Here is a 22,732-nt window from a genome sequence, read left to right as displayed (position 1 = left end):
TAATCGCTGAGGCTCATTATTCAGTGTTGGCTCTAACTTTCATATCCCAAACAAAGTTCAATAGTTATTTTCAGTTTAAAGACATTAAACAAATGAATTCACTCCTATTTAAACAAAAAAAGTTAGTTGCTACTAAAACACATTGTAAAAACTGAGATTTGAGTTAAAGACTTTCCCAATTGTGAGTGTAGGTGTCAAAAATGCTAATCCAGAGAAACCGTCACAAACTTCAAATTATTTTGTTTGCAGACTTGCAGTTCATAATTATAGTTCAGAATTTCTCACAGATTAAGATTCTTGTACTTTTGAAACTCTGTTATCCTTATTCTGCAACCTTTCATTCTAAGTACAGTTATCAAATTAATTGACCTATTTCTGAAACGCAAACTATTTACATTTTTTTTCATTATGCTTTTGGATTGCCACACACATAGATCATATCCTACTACAAAAAAAACTCCATGAACACCCACAATTATTGTTGTTATTGTCCTTGAAATTTGAAATTTAAGGTGGAAAATTTAAGTAAGCGAGTTCGAAGGAAAATGCTTCTTCATGACTGAACATGGACTGAAAAAAATAATGCAGAATATCTCAGCAATCATTTTACCTATTAGTATGTGAACAGTGTCACTTTTGTTAAGGAGATTATTTCTGAGATTTGTATAAGATAAAAAGTTTATAGAAATTAAAAAAATTGTCACAGCCAATTCAATTTGACAGTTATTAAACATCCATAATACAACACTGAATAACCTATAATTCTTGCTCTTGAGAAATTCAGACCCCAAAAGAAGAATTTTTTAAAAATCCTATGAAAAGTACATCGCCACCCCGGTGCTCCTTATCTCTCTACTTGCTTTATTTTCTTGTAGCATTTATGATATTTTTATATTCCATATAGTTTACATTTTTTGTCTCTCTAAACTAGAATGAAAACTCTGTAAAAGTAGAGAGGTTTTTCCTGTTCATGCTTAATGATTAGAGAAGTGTCTGGCACATAGTAGAGAATAAAGATTGTTGAATCAGTGAATAGATGAATAAATAGTACAAAGAAGACTGCAGTGAGTGTTACAGTGGAGGTAGAAATAAAGTGATTTTGAAGTGTAGAGATGAGAAATAGCTCTGTGCCTCTGCTCCAATGTTAACTAATGTGTGAAGCCATCTTCAGATCGCCCAAGCAACTTTCCTTCTGCTGTTTTTATGCCCTCATACCTTTTTTATAAAACTTCCTATATTATATTGACATTATCTATTTATCTCTTTTATTCATTGGACTTTGAAATCTTTGCAGATAAGGACTCTTTTTCCTCTTTTTCTTAATTGCCTATTATACTGTTTGGTACCCAGGTGGTTGTTAAATAAAAGAATGAATAAAGATTTAGTAACCCTGGAACTCAGAGGTTAAGATTAGGGTGTGGGGAAGAGCTATGATCCAGTCAGACAAAGGCCATGACCAAATTTTCTTAATGTTAGAGGGGTCAAACAAGTGATGGAAAAGGCTAGAAAAGTAGAATGAGGGAAGACTAAAGACTCATGGGCTCAATGTTGTTTCTGTACATAGTAGAGGGCCACAGAACTCTTTAAATAAGGAAATGATATAATTACGGCTGTTATTTAGGAGAGTAGAATGAAGGAGTGAAGTCAGGGATGCAAATTTAAAAGTTATTATAACAGGCAAAACTTGAGATAGGATAATAAATACTTAAATTTGCTTGAAATGAGGGCAATATAGGACAAAAAGATATTGTAGAGGTAGATGTCACAAGATTTAATTCATGCTTAAATATAAGACATGATTAGGAATATAGAAGATTAAAAATTAATACTGAGGTCTTGATTTAAAGTGACTAGAAAAATAAAGGCTCTTAGAGAATACAGAAGAAATAGAAAAGTTGGAAATGATAAGATGATGTGGTTTATATATGTTAGATTTGAGAGATGCTTCTGGAGCATTAATAAATGCTAATTGGGCAGATATAAGTTCGACACTATACTTCAGAAGAGAATTAGGGCTTGCACAATTTGTTATTGAAGCTATGGGAGTGGATGCAATTGAAAAAAATAGGATAAATAATAAGAAAAGAGGATCATGGACAGAATATTGGGGGATGCCTTAAACAAGACGTACATGGAAGAGGAATCCATGAAGATGACAGAATATTTAAAGAGAAAATAAGAGAAGAAAAAAGTGTGAGAAAAATATTATTAAAAAATTGCTAAAAAAGACACATTTAACAAAATGTCCTGTCGAGTAGATGAAATTATACAAATAATTTGATTAGAATGAGAACTGGGAGAAAGTCATTGAAATTAGTATGTCATAATGATTTTAATTTTTTATAGCATTATAGATGTTAAACCCAGAGTGAAAGGAATTAATAAAAATCAAAATGTGAGTATGCAGTGAGGATAAATACTCATTTAAGAAATTTGAAAATAATTGAAAAGGTTTGCAGTGATTGGATTTCTTTGGCTAAATATCCAGAAGTAGAATTGCTGCGTCATATTATAATTTGGGAGGAAACCTCAAAACTGTTTTTCATAATGACTGCACCAATCTGCAACCTCACCAAGAGTGCACAAGGGTTCCCTTTTCTTCACATCCTTAATCACACTCATTGATTGCTGATTTACTGATGATAGTCATTCTGACAGGTGTAAGGTAATATCTCATTGTGGTTTTAATTTGTATTTCTCTGATGATTAGTGATGTTGAGCATCTTTTCATATGTCTATTCGCCATCCGTATGTCTTCTTTGGAGAAATGTCTGTTCAGAACCTGCACTGTTTTTTAATTGGATTGTTTGTTTTTTGAGAGTTGAATTTTATGAATTCTTTATAAATTTTGGATATTAACCCCGTATCAAATGTATCATTGGCAAATACCTTCTTAAATTCAGTAGGTTGTCTTTTCATTTTATCAGTGATTTCCTTGGCTATACCAAAACTTTTTAGTTTGATGTAGTCCCATTTGTTTATTTTCTTGATTTTTCTCCTTACACAAGTGTGTGTGTGTGTGTATGTGTGTATGTGTATATATATATATATATATATATATATATATATATATATATATATATATATATATATAATCAGAAAGAAAATATTACCAAGGGCAATGGTAGATTTTACTGCCTAAATTCTCTTCTAGGAGACTTATGGTTTGGGGTCATACATTTATGTCTTTAATCCATTTTAAGTTTGTTTTGCATACAGTGTAAGAAGGTGATCCAGTGGCATTTTTTCATGTTTCTGTCTGATTTTCCCAGCACCATTAATTGAATAAACTGTCTTTGCCCCATTGTATATTATTGCCTCCTTTGTCCTAGATTAAATGATCGTATAGGTGAGGATCTATTTCTTGGCTCTCTTTTCTGTTACATTGATCTATTGATCTATGTGTCTATTTTATGCCGGTGTCATGCTGTTTTGATTACTATAGCCTTGTAGTGTATATAGTTTCTTATCAAGTGTTGTGATACCTTCAACTTTGTTCATTCTCAAGATTGCTGTGGCTTTTCATGGCCTTTGTGATTCCATATAAATTTTAGAACTATTTGTTTCAATTCTGTGAAAAATGTCATTGATATTTTGATAGAAATTGCACTGAATCTATAGATTGCTTTGACTCATATAAATATTTTAATGATGTTAATTCTTCTAATCCATGAGCATGGTATATGCTTCCATTTGTTAGTATCTTCAATTTCTTTCTTCAGTGTCATAATTTTATGAGAACAGGTATTTTACCATGTTGGTTAAATTTATTTTAAGGTATTTTATTTTTGGTTCAATTATAAATGAGATTGTTTTCTCAATTTCTCTTTCACATAGTTCATTATAGGTGTATAAAAATGCCAACAATGTATGAACATTAATTTTGTATCCTACTACTTTACTGAATTCATTTATCAGTTCTGATAGTTTCTGGTGGAATCTTTGAGGTTCTCTCTCCATATATGTCCTGCATTTATTGATACAATCACATGGTTTTACCCTTCCTTCTATATATGTGATGCATCACATTAATTGATTTAGGGATGTGAAACAAAACTTGCATGCCATGAATAAATCCCCCTTGATAATGGTATATAATCTTTTAAATGGGCTGCTGAATTTGTTTTCTTAAGAGTTTGTTGCAGATTTTTGCACCTATGCTCAACAAGAATATCAACCTATAATTTTATTGTAATATCTGTCTTTCTTTGGAATCAGGACAACAGTGACCTCATGAAATGAGCTTGGGTGCCTTTCCTCCTCTTAAATATGTGGCATAGTTTGAGAAGAATTGGTGTTAATTCTTTTTTGGATGTGTGGTAATTTTTCACTTCTGAAGCCATCTGGTCCAGGTCTTTGTTTTTTAGGGTTTTGTGATTATTGATGTGATTTCATTAGTAGTAATTGTCAGTTCCAATTTTATGTTACTTCTTTTATTCTGACTTATTTTTATTAATTTTTTTTAATTTTTCAATTATATTTGGCATACAATATTATATTAATTTCAGGTGTACAACATAATGATTAGACATTTATATGACTTACGAAGTGATCATCTCTATAAATGTAGAATGCATCTGACACCGTATATAGTCATTATAATATTACTGACTATATTCCTTATGCTATACTTTACATATCCATGGCTATTTTGTAACAACTAATTTATATTTCTTAACTTCCACTTTTTCACTTACTCCATCAATACCCCTCCCATTTATAACCCTAAAACTATGCTCTTTATCTGTTTGTTTTTGTTTTATTTATTTTGTTCTTTAAAATCCACATATAAGTGAAATCATATGACATTTGTCTTTCTCTATATGACTTCACTCAGCACAATACCCTCTAGATCCATCCATGTTGTTGCAGATGCAAATATTTCTTTCTTTCATTCATTCATTCATTTATATGGCTGAGTAATATTATATTGTGTGTGTGTGCATGTGTATGTGTGTGTGTGTGTGTATTGTTCATTGATGAACACTCATGCCTGCATGCCTTGGGTGTTGTCAATAATGCTGCAATGAACATATGAATACCAATGTCCCTTCAAAATAGTATTATAGGTTTCTTTTAATAAATACCCAGAAGTGGATTTACTGGATCCTTCTTTGTCTCTTGTTATGACCTTTGTTTTAAAGTCTATTTTGTCTGGTATAAGTACTGCTGCACCAATTTTTTTTTTTAATTTCCATTTTCATAATATATCTTTTTCTATTCCTTTACTTTCAGTCTTGGTCAGTCTTTTGATCTGAAGTGAGTCTGTAGGCAGCATATGTAAGGGTCTTGTTTTCTTATCCATCCAACCACCTTATCTTTTGATTGGAGCACTTAATTCTGTTGTCAATTTATTATTCATATTTTGATACATACTGTTTTCTTCTTCTTAAAGAAGTCCCTCCAACATTTCCTGTAATACTGGCTTGGTGCTGCTGAACTCCTTTAGCGTTTTCTTGTCTGGGAAGCTCTTTATCTGTCCCTTGATTCTAAATGATAGTTTTGCTGTGTTCAGTAATCATGGTTGTAGATCCTGGCTTTTCATCACTTTGAATATTTCATGTCAGTCCCTCCTGGCCTGCAGTTTCTGTTGAGAAATTGGCTGACAGTCTTATGAAAGTTCCTTTGTAGGTTAACTAACTGCTTTTCTCTTGCTGCTTTTAGGATTCTCTCTTTGCATTTAATCTTGGTCACTTTAATGATGTCTTGGTGTGAGCCTCTTAAAGTTTATCTTGTTTGGGAATCTCTGAGGTTCCTGAGTTATATGTCTATATCCTTTACTAGGTTAGGGGAGTTTTCCATTATTTCTTCAAATTGGTTTTTAATTCCTCACCTTCACTCTTTTGCTACCTCTATGATGCAAATGTTGTTATGCTCGAAGTTGCCCCAGAGGACCTTAAACTATTCTCATTTTGGGGGGAGTTCTTTTTTACTTATTACTGTTCTGATTGGGTGTCCTCCACCACCCCATCCTCTAAATCAGTAATTTAATCCTCCACTTCATCTAATTTGTTGATTCCTTCTAATGTTCTCTTCATCTCAGATATTGTATTCTTCATCTCTGACTAATTTTCTTTTGTTTTTCATGTCTATTTTTATGTTTTCTATCATTTTGTTAACGTTCTCGCTGAGTTCATTTACTCTTCCCCTAAGTTCAAGCATGCTTATAATCAGTGTTTTGAACTCTGCATCTGGTAGATTTCTTGTCTCCATTTTATTTAGTTCTTTTTTTTTTTGGAACTTTGTTCTGTTCTTTCATGTGAGACATGTTTCTTTGTCTCTCCATTTTGCTTGGCTTCCCGTGTTTTTTTTTTCTATGTATTAGGTAGAGTTCTTAAGTCTTCTGGTCTTAGTTGCATCACTTTATGTAGTAGATGTCCTGTGGGGCCCAATGGCACAGTCTTCTCTGGTCATCTGATTCAGATGCTCAAGGTATGTTCTTTGTGTGGGTTATGTGTGCCCTCCTGTTGCAATTGAACCTTGGTTGCCGCTTGCACATTGATGGGAGGAAGGTATTGATCCCTGGGCTGATTGATTGTGAGGACTTGCCAGTGAGGGACTCAGCCTACTGAGAAGGATTCAGTTTAGCAAGGCTCTAGTACCTACCTAGTCTGCCTTTCAGGTGTGTCCTTCTCAGAAGCAGGCCTGGGTGGTGGTCCTGCTCTGGCTCTGGTCAAAGCAGGCCACTGGGTTTTCTGGCCCAAGGGCTCTCTGGAAGGGACCCAGTCGCATGCCAATTTTAGCCACAGCCTGTGCACTTCCAAGATTACCTGGTTATGGTCAACAAGCAAACCATAGTTAGCTGCTACTGTGCTAGGTTTATAGGTTCCTTGAGAGACCAAGACAGGAACCAAGGCCACTGTCGCTACTGTCAGGCTTAGGACTGCTCAGCAAGAGATATAGGGCATGCTGAGGTCAGATGCTAGTTCTTTGAGAGATTTTAGGAAAGTCCCCAGTATGAGCCAAGACAGGCCATTTTTACTGGGGAAAAATAAAAACATTTCTGAAGGCATCTTGGATTGGCTTGAAATTTGGGAGAACCAGGGTTTCAGGAAATTACCTAAGTGGGGCAACCTGTGCTATCCAGGTTGACGGAGACCCAGATATGGTGGCCACCTGTATCCTTATACTGGGACCGGGGAGAGTTCAACAAAGGGGCAATGTATACTGCCAACAATTCTGTCTGTGAGAAAGCTGTCCGTTCAGCCTTCACCCTGTTGCCAGATAACTCAGATCCTCCCTGTGTGTCCCTGGCACACACTCCAAGCAGCTGCCCCAGCACTGGGGCTCAGAGCAAGTAAGTTTGCATGTGTGAGCTCTTTAAAAAAAATGTCCACTACTCCTACAGCCCTCCACCTCACTCAGTTACAATATCCGTTGGTTTTTACAGCTAGAGGTTGTGGAGACTTCTCTTCCTGCCCTGAACCCTGGGCTGGGGAGCCAAGTTTAGAGCCAGGACCCCTAGCTCTTCCAGGAAGGAGGCTCTTCAGCTGAGATATCCCTTCTGATTATCAATGCCTCCTGATTCTCTGATAATTCTTGTGCGATTGGCCCATTTCTCATTTCTGCCCCTCCTACCAGTCTCGTGGTACCTCTCATTGTATATCCCCAGTTGTAGAACTTCTGTTCAGCCTGACCTCAGATGACTCTCAGTGATGGTTGTTCTATAGTTTAGTATTTATTTTGATGTGGTAGTGAAAAGAGGTGAGCACGGCATCTACTTTCTATGCCATCTTGACCTGAATAAAGATTTTCTGTTACTCCTTGATTCAGTTTAGGAAGGCTGTATGTTTCTTGGAATGTATCGAATTCTTCCAGATTGTTCCATTAGTGGCATATAGTTGTTCATAGTATTTTATTATAATCCTTTATATTTCTGTGATGTCAGTTGTCACTCTTCCTCTTTCATTCCTGATTTTATTTGTTTGAGCCCTCTCTCTTTTATCTTGATGAGTTCGGTTTAAGGTTTATCAATTTTGTTTATTTTTTGAAAGAACGAGATACTAGTTTCATGAATTTTGTTTTGTATTTTTAATTCTATTTTGTTAATTTTCACTTGATATTTATAATTTTCTTCCTTACATTCACTTGAACTTTTTTTTTCTGGTTGCTTAGTTGTAAGGTAAAATTCTTTATCAGATTTTTCCTGTTTCCTGATGTAGGATTGTATTCCTCTGAATCCCTCTTAGGACTGTTTGTGCTGTGTCTTATAGATATGAGGTCATTGTGTTTTTATTTTCATTAGTTTCAATGTATATTTTTATGTCTTCCTTGATCTCATTGTTAACTCATTCATTGTTTAATAGCATACTATTTAACCTCCATGTGTATGTGTGTTTTTCAATTTTTGTGTCTTTATTAATTGATTTTTAGCTTTATATCATTTTGGTTAGAGAAGACACTTGATATAATTTCAATGTTTTTAAATTTATTGAGACTTGTTTTCTGGCATAACATGTGCTCTATCTTGGAAAATATTCCATGTGCACTTGAACAGAATGTATATGCTACTGTTTTGTGGTGAAATGCTCTAAAAATATAATTAAATACATATGGTCTAGTATGTCTTTTAAGTTCACACTAGATTTTCTTGATTTTTGTCTGAAAGATCTACCTATTGATATCAATGGGGTGTTAAAATCCCCTACCTTGACTTTTTTACTGTCAATATCTCCCTTTATGTCTGTCAACATCTGCTTTATATATTTAGGTGCTCCTATGTTGAGTTCACAAATATTTACTAGGGTTATTTTCTCTAGTTTGATTGATTACTTTATCATTATGAAGTGTCCCTCTTTGTCTCTTGTTATAGTCTATGTTTTAAAGTCTATTTTGTCTAATATAAGTATTGCTACCCCAGATTTTTTATTTCCATTTGCAAAAAACATATTTTTCCATCCTTTTACTTTCAGTCTGTGAGTGTTTTTTGATCTTAAGTGGGTCTCTTGTAGACAGCATAGATATGGGATTTGATTTTCTATCCATTCAATCATCCTATGATTTTTAATGAGAGCATTTATTTTATTTACATTTAAAGTGATTGTTTATAGATACATAGTTATTGTTATTTTATTATTTATATTTATGTTCTCCCCATCTTCTCTATCTTGTAGAAGTACCATTAACTTTTCTTATAACACTGGCTTAGTGGTGATAAATTCCTTTAGCTTTTCCTTGTCTGAGAAGATCTTTATATGTCCTTCAATTTTAAATGATAGTCTTGCTGTACAGAGTAGACTTGGTTTTAGGTCCTTGCTTTTCATTATTTTGAATATTTGGTGCCACTCCCTCCTGGTCTGCAAAGTTTCTGTTGAGAAATCAACTGACTGTTTTCTGGGAGTTCCCTTGTAGGTAACTAACTGCTTTTCTCTTGCTGCTTTTAGGATTCTCTCTTTGTCTTTAACCTTTGGCATTTTAATTATGATGTGCCTTGGTGTGAGCCTCTGTGGGTTCATCTTGTTTGAGACTCTGAGGTTCCTGGGTTGTATGTCTATGTCCTTCATCAGGTTAGAGAAGTTGTCAGTCATTATTTCTTGAAATAGTTTTTCATTTCCTTGTTCTTTCTCTTCTCTTTCTGGTACTCCTATGATACAAATGTTGGTATGCTTGATGCTGTCCCTAAGACCTCTTGAACTATCCTCATTTTTGTGGGGGGATTCTTTTTTTCTGTTGCTGTTCTGATTGGGTGTTTTCTGCTACCTTATCTTCTAAATCACTAATTTGATCCTTTGTTTTCTCTAATGCTATTGATTTGTTCTGCTGTATTTTTCATTTTAGTTATTCTATTGTTTACTTTTTACTGTTTTATGATTTCTATGTTCTTTTTCATGCTTATTATCTCTGAGTTGAAGTTCTCACTATTTTTTTTTGAACTTCTTTATAACCAGTATTTTGAACTCTGTGTCTGGTAGGTTTGCTTGTCTCCATTTCATTTAGTTCTATTTCTAGAGTTTTCTTCTATTTTTTTCTTTATTTGGAACATGTTTCTTTGTTTTCTCAAATTGGCTGCCTCTCTGTGTTCATTTCTATGTATTAGGTAGATCTGCTATGTCTTCCAATCTTGGTTGGGTGTCCTTATGTGGTAGGTGCCCTGTGTAACTCAATGGTGCAGTCTCCCTGATCACTCGTGCCAAGAGCTTTTGGAATGGCCCTTGTGTGGTTGTGTGTGCCCTCCTGTTGTAGTTGAGCCTTGATTGCTATTGGCCCATCAGTGAGTGGGATTAAACTCTCAGGCTGACTGGCTGTGAGGATTGATCATTCCCAAAGCATATGAACTATTTTGTGGAAGCTGACCTCACTGAATGTGATTTACACAAGTGTGCTTGTTTTATTGTTGAAACTATCCTTTGAGTTTTCCAATCATGAGAATAAAAAGGTAGAGCTCTATTGTGGTCTGATGCTGGCTTCTGGGTGTGTTGGTTCCAGGGCCCCTTCAATGAGGCCCCTGTGCAGTTAAAATTCAGCTGCTATCTCATATGGCAAGGAGTTTTCTGGTAGGACCTACAAAGCTATTCATGGTTGTTCATTGCATTTGCTTGACCTGGAGGTGTACAAGAGACACCATACTGTGGACTGAGATGGGCTGCCATGAGTATCAGGCCTTCAACAGCTCAGCAAGAAGCTCAGGACACCTTGAGGTCTGAAGCTCTCTGTTGGCTGGGTATAGAGCTCAGCCACTGAAAGATCCTTGGGCAGTACTTGAGGTGGGTGATACAGGGTTGCATGGAGTCCCCAGTGTGGGGTGGTTGATGTTCACCAGTTTAATGCAGATTAAAGTTCAGAACTGGCACCACTTACAAAAGTCTGACAGCATGTCAAGGCCAGCAGCTGTCTGCCATGGGCCTGCAGGCCCCTGAGAGCTTAGGTTGTGGCTGGTTGCCTGTTACTGAATCTGTATCCAGCAGTGTGCAACCCAAAGTCTGCTGATTGCCACTGAAGGAATCTCCTGATATGTGTGGGGCAGGGCCAATTGTCCAGCTACCAAAGGTTCCTCAAGTGGTGTGTGAGTTGGTTGTGGCTAGGTCCCAAGGAGTCACTAAGGTGGAGCGAGTGGGGTTCACCAGTCTAACACAGATTCAGATTTTTCCAAGTGGGAAGAGGCTCAACACAAGAAAGATGGCTCCCACCTGTAGGCTGCATGGGAGGAAGGCTCAACACAAAAATAATGGCAGCTGTCCCTTCAGCTCTCACCCTGAAGGCACACAAAACATTCTCTCCTTGTATGTTTCTGGCACATTTTGAGTCTTTATCCCTCCACTGGAGCCCAGGGTGAGTGCCTGTAAGTGAGTCTATGTGTGGGCCCTTCAAGAGGACTTCTGGGTTTCCGGCAGCTTTTCATCTCATCTCAACAGACTTAATTTCTGCTGGTTTTCTCAGCCAGATGTTGTTGATACTCCTCTTCTTGGCACCGGAACCCTGGGATGAGAAGCCCAGTGGGGGACTGAGGCTCTGAGATCCTTGGGAGAAACCACAGCAGCTGAGATATCCCTCCAAATGTTCAACCACCACATGTGGTTGTGGGGCCCACTTGTTTTGCATCTCTGCCCCTCCTACCAGTCTTGACATGGCTTATTTAAGTCTTTAGTTATAGGAGTTCTGTTCAGCTAGTCTTCAGTTGGTTCTCCAGGTTGATTGTTCCATAATTTAGTTATAATTTTAATGTGCTCATAGGAGGAAGCAAGCACAGCACACCTACTCTGCCATTTAGCCTAGGACTAAATAACATCTCTTTTAACATAGTTGAAGTAGGCAGTGGGTCATATGGTATATCTCGAGAAATCTTTGAAATTTTCCCCAATCTCAAATATTTCCTCTCCCTTAAATGTCTTTTAATCGACTATTATTTTTACTTAAGTATTTAAAGAATACAATATTATTAAATAGGAATAAACGTTAAGCCATTAGCACTTTAATTTGGATGAGTTCATCAGAGAGGCTCTAGTCATTAGGTTCCCAAGGACATGCTACTTATGAAAGGCATGTTTTAATAGAGATGGTAACAGGAGCTAGCATTTGAAATACTGGACATCCCAGGTAGGAGGCTTTGTGGTAGAATACGAGAGTATTGGTTATTTGTAAAGTACCTAGAGCAAAGAGTGAACATTAAAGAGTGGGAATGCTGCTGCAAACAAAATGTCTTCACTCCAAACTGGGTAAAGAGCTAATACTGCTAATAGATATACTTGACCACATGTGTGGAGCTAAACAAATTTCACTGATAAAACAGATTTCAATCAGTCTAGATGAATATTTCATCCTGCACATTATCTGACTAGGTGATGGAGAATATATAGTTTTCAAGTAGCTTCTTATAGGAGTGGAAGCTATGGTTGTATTCCAATCTCATTCTCCAAGAATCATAGTAGGGGAATGGGTATATAAAGCAACTTTTGATATAACTTTCATAATTCTGAACTCCATTAAAACCCCTCTTCTCTCTTTTCCCCAAAATTGGAAAATTCATATATAATGACTTTGAATATGGATGATAAAAATGAGTCTTCTAACAAGTGCTACTTTATCGTTTTCTATTCTAATCCATTTTCACACTAACAGAATATTTCAAAAAACGTAAATGTAATAACTTCTATACAGCTAATTCTCTTCAGTGGCTAACATCCAAAATCATCAACTTATATTTAGATTCTCTATAAAATGGATTTCTACCCTCCAGCCACATTGATATTCTTTCTGTTCCTGGAATGTTCCATGCCTATTCTCTTAGTTTAGGACTTCACATATATTTTTCCATCATCTTGAAGCAGTTTTTTTTTTCAGACTCCTGCCTTTTCCTAACTTACCCTTCAAATCTCAGATAAAATGTTGCTTTCTCAAAGAGGCTTCCTTACTCTGAAGCCTAGGTGAAATCTCTAATATGTACTCTTATAGGCTCCTGTACTTTCAATCATTATGTTCAATACACTTCAGTCTGATTCCAGGATAGAGAACAGGGAATTAGTATGTTTTATTCACCATTATTTCCCTAGCATAGTACCTGGCACAGAAAAGATACTCAATAATTATTTAAATGAATTTATTCAATGATATGTTTCAAATTTGATCAGTTCTATCTATGTACATGGTTATGTTCAGTTCCATACCAAGGATTAGCTTTGCATGTATTTTTCTTATTTTTTTTGTACTGTATTCCACCTTATTTAATTTTTCTTCTATGATGAAACAAGTCTTATTTACATTTGTCACCCTTACTTTTTTCCAAAAAGAAGCCTTTGTTCAAATTGTATCAGATCTTTGAAACTGCCTCCTTTTTAAAATTTGGCTGATCATATCATCTCTCTTTCTCCATCTTTAAATCAGTGTTTTACAATGGCCATCTTTCCAGAAAAAAAATAAATCACCAAACAATAACATTTTCTGAGATTCTTTCTCTTCTTTTTTTAAGTTTTAGAACATCATTGAAGAATCAAATATGTTTCAGAAGATCAGGGATTTTGTTTATTTTATCTATTTTGTTTGCAGTGCTAGCATAGTGTCTGGAACACCATAGGTGTTCAGCCAATATTCGTTTAGTGGATTTGCTTCTAACTACCATTCTTGGCCTGAAGTAGAGAAGATCCATAGATTCTTGTTAATGCTTGGCCTTCTAGATGCTGTTGGATTTTAGATTCCTTAGAGACAGGTTATAACTCTTCAGAATCACTGTAAACAAACACTAGATTTGGAGAATTCAAAGAATTCTCTGAGCTGATTTTAAAGTTGCTCTAGCCTCACGGTCACCATGCTTCACTTACATCAAACTAGAATCATATCTTCTTTGGATTGTGGGATAAATTGTGGATCTAAAGCATCATTAATAGCTTAAATCTTTACAATAGCTGAACATATTGGTTCTGTTGCATGTTGGTGCATCTTGTTAATCTTATTTTCATCAAAGACAAGCTCCATTGTGAATTGATCTGATGCACATATTAGAACTCCCTTTATGTGGTATGCCAGAACTTTTATGTACTTAAGGGGTGCTTTTTGATCAAGATTAACTCATTTTATACTCTGAGAACACACTGTTCAAAAAGAAAATATCAGTGGTCAACATTTATAGATTTCATGCTTTAAAATGTGGTGCATGTACTTACTCATGTGACTTTCAGCAACCTTGAATAATCTAGTGAAACAATATTTGCTTTCTTAGTCGATTCTTTCTCATCTGAAAGAAAGGTAAACATAGCTAAATATTGGAAATATTGCTTATCCTTACTCTGAAAGTATTTCCCATCATACTGAGGAATAGTGAACAGATAAATATATGACCTTTATTTGATTAAGTAAGATAGATAGCTGTATTTTAAAATATACCTACACTAAGTTGAGGCTTTGGAGTTTTTTGTACCTGTTGTTGCCTAGAGGATACATTGAAACTATTCTAGATCTAATAAGGTTTCAAACTAGGACAAACTTAGTTTTTAATATCAAATTTTATTGAAACATAATCTGAAATTTTGTGCATTCATAGTATTATGTATTATGTTGTTAAAGGATAGTTTGGTTCAAAATATATACACATATATGAAATATTTTTTAAAGAGTAAAGAATTAGCACTGATAAAGCGAACATTACCTTATTTTAAATAGAAAAATGTCACAGGAACAATATTTTTATTTATAACCTTTTCTCTCTTCATTTCATTTTTACAGTGGTAGAGTAAATTTGTGAAAATTCATAATAATGATTGAGGATGCTATAAAAATACTTCATATTTTCTCTTCAATATGATTTAAAAGCAGTTTGGTTTCTTGGTAGAGACAGATAGGCTTTTCTTAAATAATTTAAAATTTTAATGGAGCTCCAAAAGATTGTAATGATGTCAAAGAAAATTTTTTATTCTAAATTAAGAAGCATTATCATTAATATTGAGAATAGGGACAAAGATAACATAGTTAGGTTAATAATTAGCATATTGGTCCAGGATTACTAAGAAAGGAATCTTAGAGTTTGTATTTCTTTAAGTCTTATTTTATGTATGTGTCATCTTTTAAACATGTGATTTTCAATGCAAGTTAGTGATTAAGCCTAGGTATTTTAAGAAAGATGTCCATTATTTGCAATACTATTAAGGTTAAAAATTGTACCATCAGTTACATTCTTTTTCTTCTAGGACCTCAGCTATGGTAATCATTGCTCTTTGATCATGAGAATACAATTTGTACATCCAACCAGCTGATAATTTATCTAAATTTTCAATGAAATACCTTATTGGTAATAACCTGTTGAAGTCTAGTTTAATAGAGACAATAGTCAAAAATTTCCCCTCCCAAGTACAGTAGCTATCAGAATAAATAATTTACAAGTCATTCGTATTTCATGAGATTCTTTTTCGTGTAGACCCTACTTATGATGGTACTTGTCTCATTCATTTCAAATTATCTGGATTAGTCTCTTCTACCATTGTCATTCTTTTATATCATCTTCCTCAAAATCTCCCAGTAGTTTAGGAAAAGACTAATAAAACTAGACAAAACTTTCTCACTCTCCCTCCAAATACATACACACACACGCACGTGCGCGTGCACACACACACACACACACACACACACACATATATAGGGCTTTATATATATATGTATATATACATATGTATATATGTATATATGGGGTTTATGAATAATTTTTAAGAGATAGGAAAAAAATGTCAAAACATACTAATAAATTTGAGTGTCTGGATAAAATGGGAAATTTTCTAGAATAAAATATAAATTGTTAAAATTGATTCCAAAATAGAAAACACAAAATAGACCAATAACCATAAATAATAAGATAAAAATAGTTTAAAACAATTGTCTGAAAAATATCTCTGGTCCAAATGGTTTTATGGCTGATTTATTTTAAACTTTCAAGGACTTGAAAATCCCCACACTTTTTTTGTTTATATTACCAGAAAGTAAACTCTTAAGTTTATTATTTCACTGTAAGCATAACTCTGATACATAACTTTGCCAAAGATAACCCTTATCGCAAACACACTATGGTCTAATCCCATCATGAATGTGTGTGTGTGCGTGTGTGTGTGTGTACACACACACACACACACACACACACACACACACATATATATATATACATATACGCATATATAGACATACATATATATACATATACTTATACATATGGTCTAATCTCATTATGAATGTGTGTGTGTATATATACATATATACACACATATACACATATATACATATACATACACACATACATATATACGTATATATACACATATATATACGTATATATGTATGTGTGTATACATCTCTCTCTTTCTCTCTGTATATATACATGTATATTAAATGATAGAATAATATAAGTGAATATTATAGAATTGCTTGGCTGTGGAAGGACATTATAAGCATGATTTCTAAAGCAAAAACCATATAAGAAAAAAATTTAAAAACTGATATATTTGACTACATACAACTTAGAAAAATAATGAATAACAATTAAAATAAAAATGACAAGCTGAGGAAACAAAAAATAAATAAACCCTGCCCTTTGGCTTGCGGCTCCATCACCACGGGGTGTCCCAGGCCTCTTGTCCCTTCAGTGGTGGCCCCACACAGCTCAGGTTCACCATGAGGGTTCGTGAGGAGAGCCTGTGGGGAGGTCACCATGGGCCTGGGGTGGCCAAGCTGCGGGAAGGGTGTGGAGCCAGCCCCTCCTTTACTGAGGTGGATGAAATGATTGGCTTGAACCCAGTATCTCTGAGGGGCTTTCTAGGCTTGACAGGCTTCACTCAAATCTAGGTGGCTGGCAACAAAGGTTGAGCACAGAGCTCCTTCCCAGAGAGCAGAAACAAAGTAATGACAGCTCTTGGAGAAAGACTTTCTAGATCTCTACAATGACAAAGATCTGAAGAAAGTTGGTACTTATGGACTGCTCTGCCATCATCCTACAACCCAACCCAATATAGCCTAGTCTGGACATTAGTGCTTCCCACTTTGTTCCTCTGTGATCATCCAAATCACCACCTGACTGTTTATTTTCAAGTCTCACAAACCCAGCCCTGAGATCCTCATATTCTGGTTCTCAGCTGCTCTTTAAGGACAGTGACTTGTTATCACCACAATAACAGAGCCCACCATCCTCAACAGATATCCAGTAGCCTCTGATATCAACTCCCTTCATTGCTTCTCTTTGAAGCCTCTTAAATGCACATCTTATTGGTCTGGGTTCAGCTGGTGGAATGGAAGGGTGTTGCCTAGCATTGACCTGGGATTGTGTGTGACCCACTGACCCAATGGACATCAAAGACCAGTTTTGTAAAGGTTATAATTTAGAGGGAGATAGTGAATAAGAAGTTCAAGGAAGCTGTGCAGCTGACCTTCATTGACACCTGCAGCTTGATGAAGACATTGAAGTCATGAAGGAGATCTACAGCGAGAACTCTGTACCCATCAGGAAGAAGTCTCTATAGACTGGAGGGTCCTCTGGACAGAATCTATTGTGTTGAGGCTATAATTTTCTTTTCTTCAGTACCTTGATGGACAAGAAACATCAACTAAAGTTTTCTAGCCATTGAATATGAAAGAGTTTGGGCTGGGTCTTCAGTTTAAAAAAAAGATCCTGGGTATGTTCACATCCCAATAATGTAAACATCTCAGCAATTTCTTGATGACCCAGCACGAGAAGGAGGCACAGTTGGTTCAAGGAAAGTGGTCGCATCAAGAATTTCTGAGTTAGCCTCAGCATCTTCTCACCCATCCTCAAGTCTCCCAGTCTCCCTATCATACAGTACTCCATGCTGAAAGGCAAACTTGCTGTACCAGAGCTTAAGGTCAGGTGCTTCATGAACCATTCTATCACTTGCACCATGAAGAACCCCAAAGTGGAGGTATTTGGCTACCCTTACAGCCCCAAGACATTGGTCATTGCAAGCACATCCCCATTCTGGACTATGGATTCCTTGTCTAGATCATGAAGTATGCAGAGCAGAGAATTCCAAGTTTGAATGAATACCGCGTGGTGTGTGATGAGCAACATGTCTTCCAGAATGGGTTCATGCTCAAGCTAGCTGTCTATACTCATAAACTGTGTGTTTTCTCCTTATACACCCTGGGAGTCATGTCCAGAGCTACAGTGGAGGTGGTCACTAGAGCAGAGGTGGTAAATATGTTGGTGGCCATGTGATCCCCTCTCTCTAGGGCAGCTTTGGAGTCCCCTACAGAGAACATCATCTTTGAGCCTTATCCCACTGTGGTAAACCTCACTAATCCCAAGACTCTGGCCTTTAACTCTAAGAAGAAGAATTATAAGCAACTTCTGAAAGCTCTGGATAGAGTGATGTCCATCTGGGAGATGACCCAGGGCTCATATCTGGAAATCAAGACATAGGTGGACAAGCTGGATCATCTGGCCCATAATTTCTTACAGTAAATCATCTCTAGCAACAAGTCACACATTATCAGACTACTTCGCAACAGGCAGCTGAAGTTCATGCACACTTCACACCAGTTCCTCCTGCTGAGCTGCTGTCCTGCCAAAGAGGGTTGATTCTGGACTACCAAGAAGCTCTACAGCAGCACTTTTGTCTTGTATGTGTCCCACATTGAGAACTGGCATTGGATCCGGTGCAATGAGCTGGTCAATGCATCCTACACCAAACTGCAGGAATGGGAAAATGACAGCACAGGATAACCTACAAGAATGGGCTTGTCCAGGGATATAACAGGATGAATACCATCTCCCAGACCCAATCCATTCAGTCATGAGTCAGAATCTAAATTTTATAGCACTTTGTGAGATGATTATATCTAAAGACCTCCAGAAGCCTGGGAACATCTGAGTGTGTCCTGTGTCTGACCATGTCTGCACATGGTTCTTCTTTGTACATGAGGATTGTCAGGTGGGCAGTGCCAATATTAATGCTAGGACCCCAAGATGCAAAAGGAAATGATGTGTGTGATGGGAACTTGGGTTAAGACAAATTGAGGAAGTCCCAAACCTGTAGCAACTCCGTTTCCCCCAAGATCCATCTGCAGTCATTAAAAAGCTCAGGAGCAGTAGTCAAGGCCGCCCAGGTGAAATCAAGGGGCCATTACCAGGGGGCAAGAAAAAGATAGAAGAGGTGGCCTACATGGTGGAGATTGACCCAGCAACCAATTCACATTTGGATGGCTCAGACTGACTTAATATCCCTGATTTTTCCAGTTGACTTCACCCTATTTGTTTGTAAATAAAACAATAAAATAGAAGATGCTGTGGAAAATATATAAATAAATAAAAGATAAAAGGTTAATATTTTTAATATATGAACATTACATGCAAGTCAATTAAAAACATGAGATATTTTAGAAGAAAATCGAAGGGGCATAAACTGAAAATTTATAAATATTGTTAATCTATGAAAAATAACCTTCGAATAATTCAAATTCAAATTAAATAACAACATACAATTTTTCTCCTATCAAACTAGAAAATGATTTTTGATATATTGTTAATTTGGGCAGGAATATTGTGAAATTGACAATGGAGTGTAAATCAGCACAAATTATCTTGAGGGAAACCTGGAAATATGTGTGAAGAGTCTTAAAGAGTTTTACACCTTATAACCTGGTAAATCCAGATTGGATAAATACAGACTGGAAATTATTCTAAAGAAATAATCAGTGATACAAAGAAAGACATATTTGAAAGGAGATTAACTGCAACATTATTTTAATAGCAAACATTTGTAATCAGCTTATAAACATCTAAAACTTGGGAATTATTTAAATAAACTATAATGCATCCAAATGATGGAATAAAGATACCATTAAAAAGAATATTTTTTTTATTTTATTAGTTTCAAGTATAAAAAGCATGTTTTAAGATCATATTTAATGACATGGAAAATACATAATTTACTTTTAGATAAATACAGAAGAATATGAAACAGAATTTTAATGATCATATGATATTTATATACACATAGGTGTATAGAAAATACTAAATACAAAAAACTTTTAAGAGTATTTATGTCTTTGTGCTATGATTTTGAATAATTTTTATCTTTGTTTTTTTAGATTTTTTGTATTTTCTATAATGGATATGTGCTACTTGATGTTATTGTAAAAATAATGATTCAGAATATTTATGTCGAATTGCTGAAATTATTTTTTTCATGAAATATCATTTAAAAAGGAGACTATAAATCCATTCAGAGCATACAACCAGTGAGGTGCACAAAATTCTTTAAAACTCAGTAGACATAAAGAGAATAATATTTCAGAAACCTGAAAGCCCTCAAAGTAGCAAATGCTTAGCCTGAATATATATTCCTTATTATATATTGGAAGACCAAGGGCACATAGGGAAAAAGAGAAATTCAACAAGTCAGCACATAATTACATCTATTAGAATGAAGGAGTTAATGTAGTTCCTTAAATGGTAAAGTGTTTGAAAGATCACATTTTACTAATTCCTGGTTTTTTTAATTTTATTTTATATTTCATTATTTTTATGGTGACATTGGTTAACGAAATCCAGTAAGTTTCAAGTGTATATATATACATATACATATATATATATATATATGTATATATATGTATATGTATATATATACACACACACAACCAGTGAGGTGCACAAAATATTCTTTTACCCCATCTACCTCCCTAGTCTCTCCTATGCCCTCCCCTCTGGTAACCACTAGTCTAGAGTCCATGTCCATGAGTCTCTGTTTGTTTGTCCTGTTCGTTTGTTGCTTTTAGGTTTATATCCCACATATAAGTGAGATCATGTGGTTTTCAATGTCTGTCTTATTTCACTTAGCATGATTATCTCGAGGTCCATCCAGGTTGTTGCAAATGGTATATTTCATCTCTTCTTATGGCTGAGTAATATTCCATTGTATGTGTGTGTGTGTATATATGTATATATATATGTGTGTATATATATATGTGTATATATATGTATATATATACACACATATATATATACACACATACACACACACACACACCGCAGCTTCTTTGTCTAATCATCTATCATAGGACACACTTCAGTTGCTTCCATGTCCTTGGCACTGTGAATAGTGCTGCAGTGAACATCGGTGTACAAATATATATTTTGGATATGGTTTTTCAAGTCTTTGGGGTAAATACCCAGTAGAGGGATTGCTGAACCATATGGTAGATTAATTCTTGTTGTTGTTTTTTTGACAAACTTCTATAATGTTTTCCATAATGACTATACCAATTTGCAGGCCCACCAGCAGTGTATGAGGGCTCCTTTTTCTCCACGTTCTGTCCAACATTTGTTATTACTTATCCTGTTGATAACAGCTATTCTAACAGGTGTGAGATGATATCTCATTATGGTTTTGATTTGCATTTCTCTAATACCTAGCAAAGTTGAGCATCTTTGAATATGTTTGTTAGCCATTTTATATGTCTTTTTGGGAGAAGTGTCTGGTCAGGTCTTCTGCCCACTTTTTGCTTGGATCACTTTTTGTCGTTATTAAGTTGTGTGAGTTATTTGTATATTTTGGATATTAGTCCCTTATTGGAGGCGTTGCTTGCAAATATTTTCCTATTCGAATTGTTTTCTCTTTATCTTGCTGACTGTTTCTTTTTGCCGTGCAGAAGCTTTTTTAATTTTATGTAGTACCATTCATTTATTTTTGCTTTTCTGCCCTTGCCTGTGAGTTCAAATTCATAAAATCCTCTTTAAGTCCAAGGTCCTTGAGTTTAGTTCCTATGTTTTCACTTATTTTAAGTCTTATATTCAGGGCCTTAATCCATTTTGAGTTAACTTTGCTGTGTGGTGATAGACAACAGTCTAGTTTCATTCTTTTGCAAGTGGCTTTCCAGTTTTTCCATCAGCATTGATTGAAAAGGCTTTCCATTCACCACTCTATCTTTTTTGGCTTCTTTATCAAAAATTATTTGCCTATATAAAGATGGATTTACTTCTAGCCTCTCGATTATGTTCCACTGGTCTGTGCATCTATTTTTCTGCCAATTGCATGCCGTTTTAATTACTATTGCTTTGTCGTGTAATTTGAAGTCGGGCAGAGGATGCCTCCAGCCTCATTCTTTTTCTCAGGATAGCTCTGATAATTCAGGATCTTTTGTGTTTTCATACAAATCTGATGATTTTTATTCCATTTCTTTAAGAAATGCTGATGGGATTTTGACGGGGATTGCATTAAATCTGTATAATGCTTTAGGTAATAAGGTCATTTTAATTATGTTAATTCTTCCAATCCAAGGACGCTAGATATGTTTTCATTTCTTGTATCTTTTTTATTTTTTTAAATGAATTTATTTAAATTAGTTTCAAGTATACAGTACATTTGTTAGACATCTATAATATTCATAAAATAATTCCAACCCAATTACTTTCTCCCTTCCCTGGCCCTCCACTTAGTCATCATATTAATATAAACTGTATTCAATTTCTTTTTTCAATGACTTAAAATTTTCTGAAAACAGGTCTTCTACCATCTCAGTTAATTTGATTCCTAGGTATTTTAGAGTTTTTGACGCAATTGTAAATGAGATTGTTTGATTAATTTCTCCTGAAAGTTCATCATTGGTGTATAAAATGCCACTGATTTCTGAATATTTATTTTGTAACCCGCTACTTTACAGAATTCATTGATTAGTTCTAACAGTTTTTATTTTAGGGTTCTCTATATATAGTATCCTGTCTTCAGCAAATAAGAGTTTTACTTCTTCCTTTCAAATTCAGATACCTTTTATTTTTCTTTCTTGTCTTATTGCTGTGGCTAAGACTTCCAAT

General features: G+C 35.2%; 1 pseudogene; it reads left to right on the top strand.

Moving 5' to 3' along the window:
* Nucleotides 1-17,246: 17,246 nt before the first annotated feature.
* On the top strand, nt 17,247-18,937 carry LOC107521303 (annotated as a pseudogene).
* The last annotated feature ends 3,795 nt before the right edge of the window (nt 18,938-22,732 follow it).

Source organism: Rousettus aegyptiacus, unplaced genomic scaffold (genome assembly GCF_014176215.1).
Source record: "Rousettus aegyptiacus isolate mRouAeg1 unplaced genomic scaffold, mRouAeg1.p scaffold_m13_p_9, whole genome shotgun sequence".
Taxonomy (NCBI): domain Eukaryota; kingdom Metazoa; phylum Chordata; class Mammalia; order Chiroptera; family Pteropodidae; genus Rousettus; species Rousettus aegyptiacus.
This window is presented reverse-complemented; position numbering and strand designations above follow the sequence as displayed.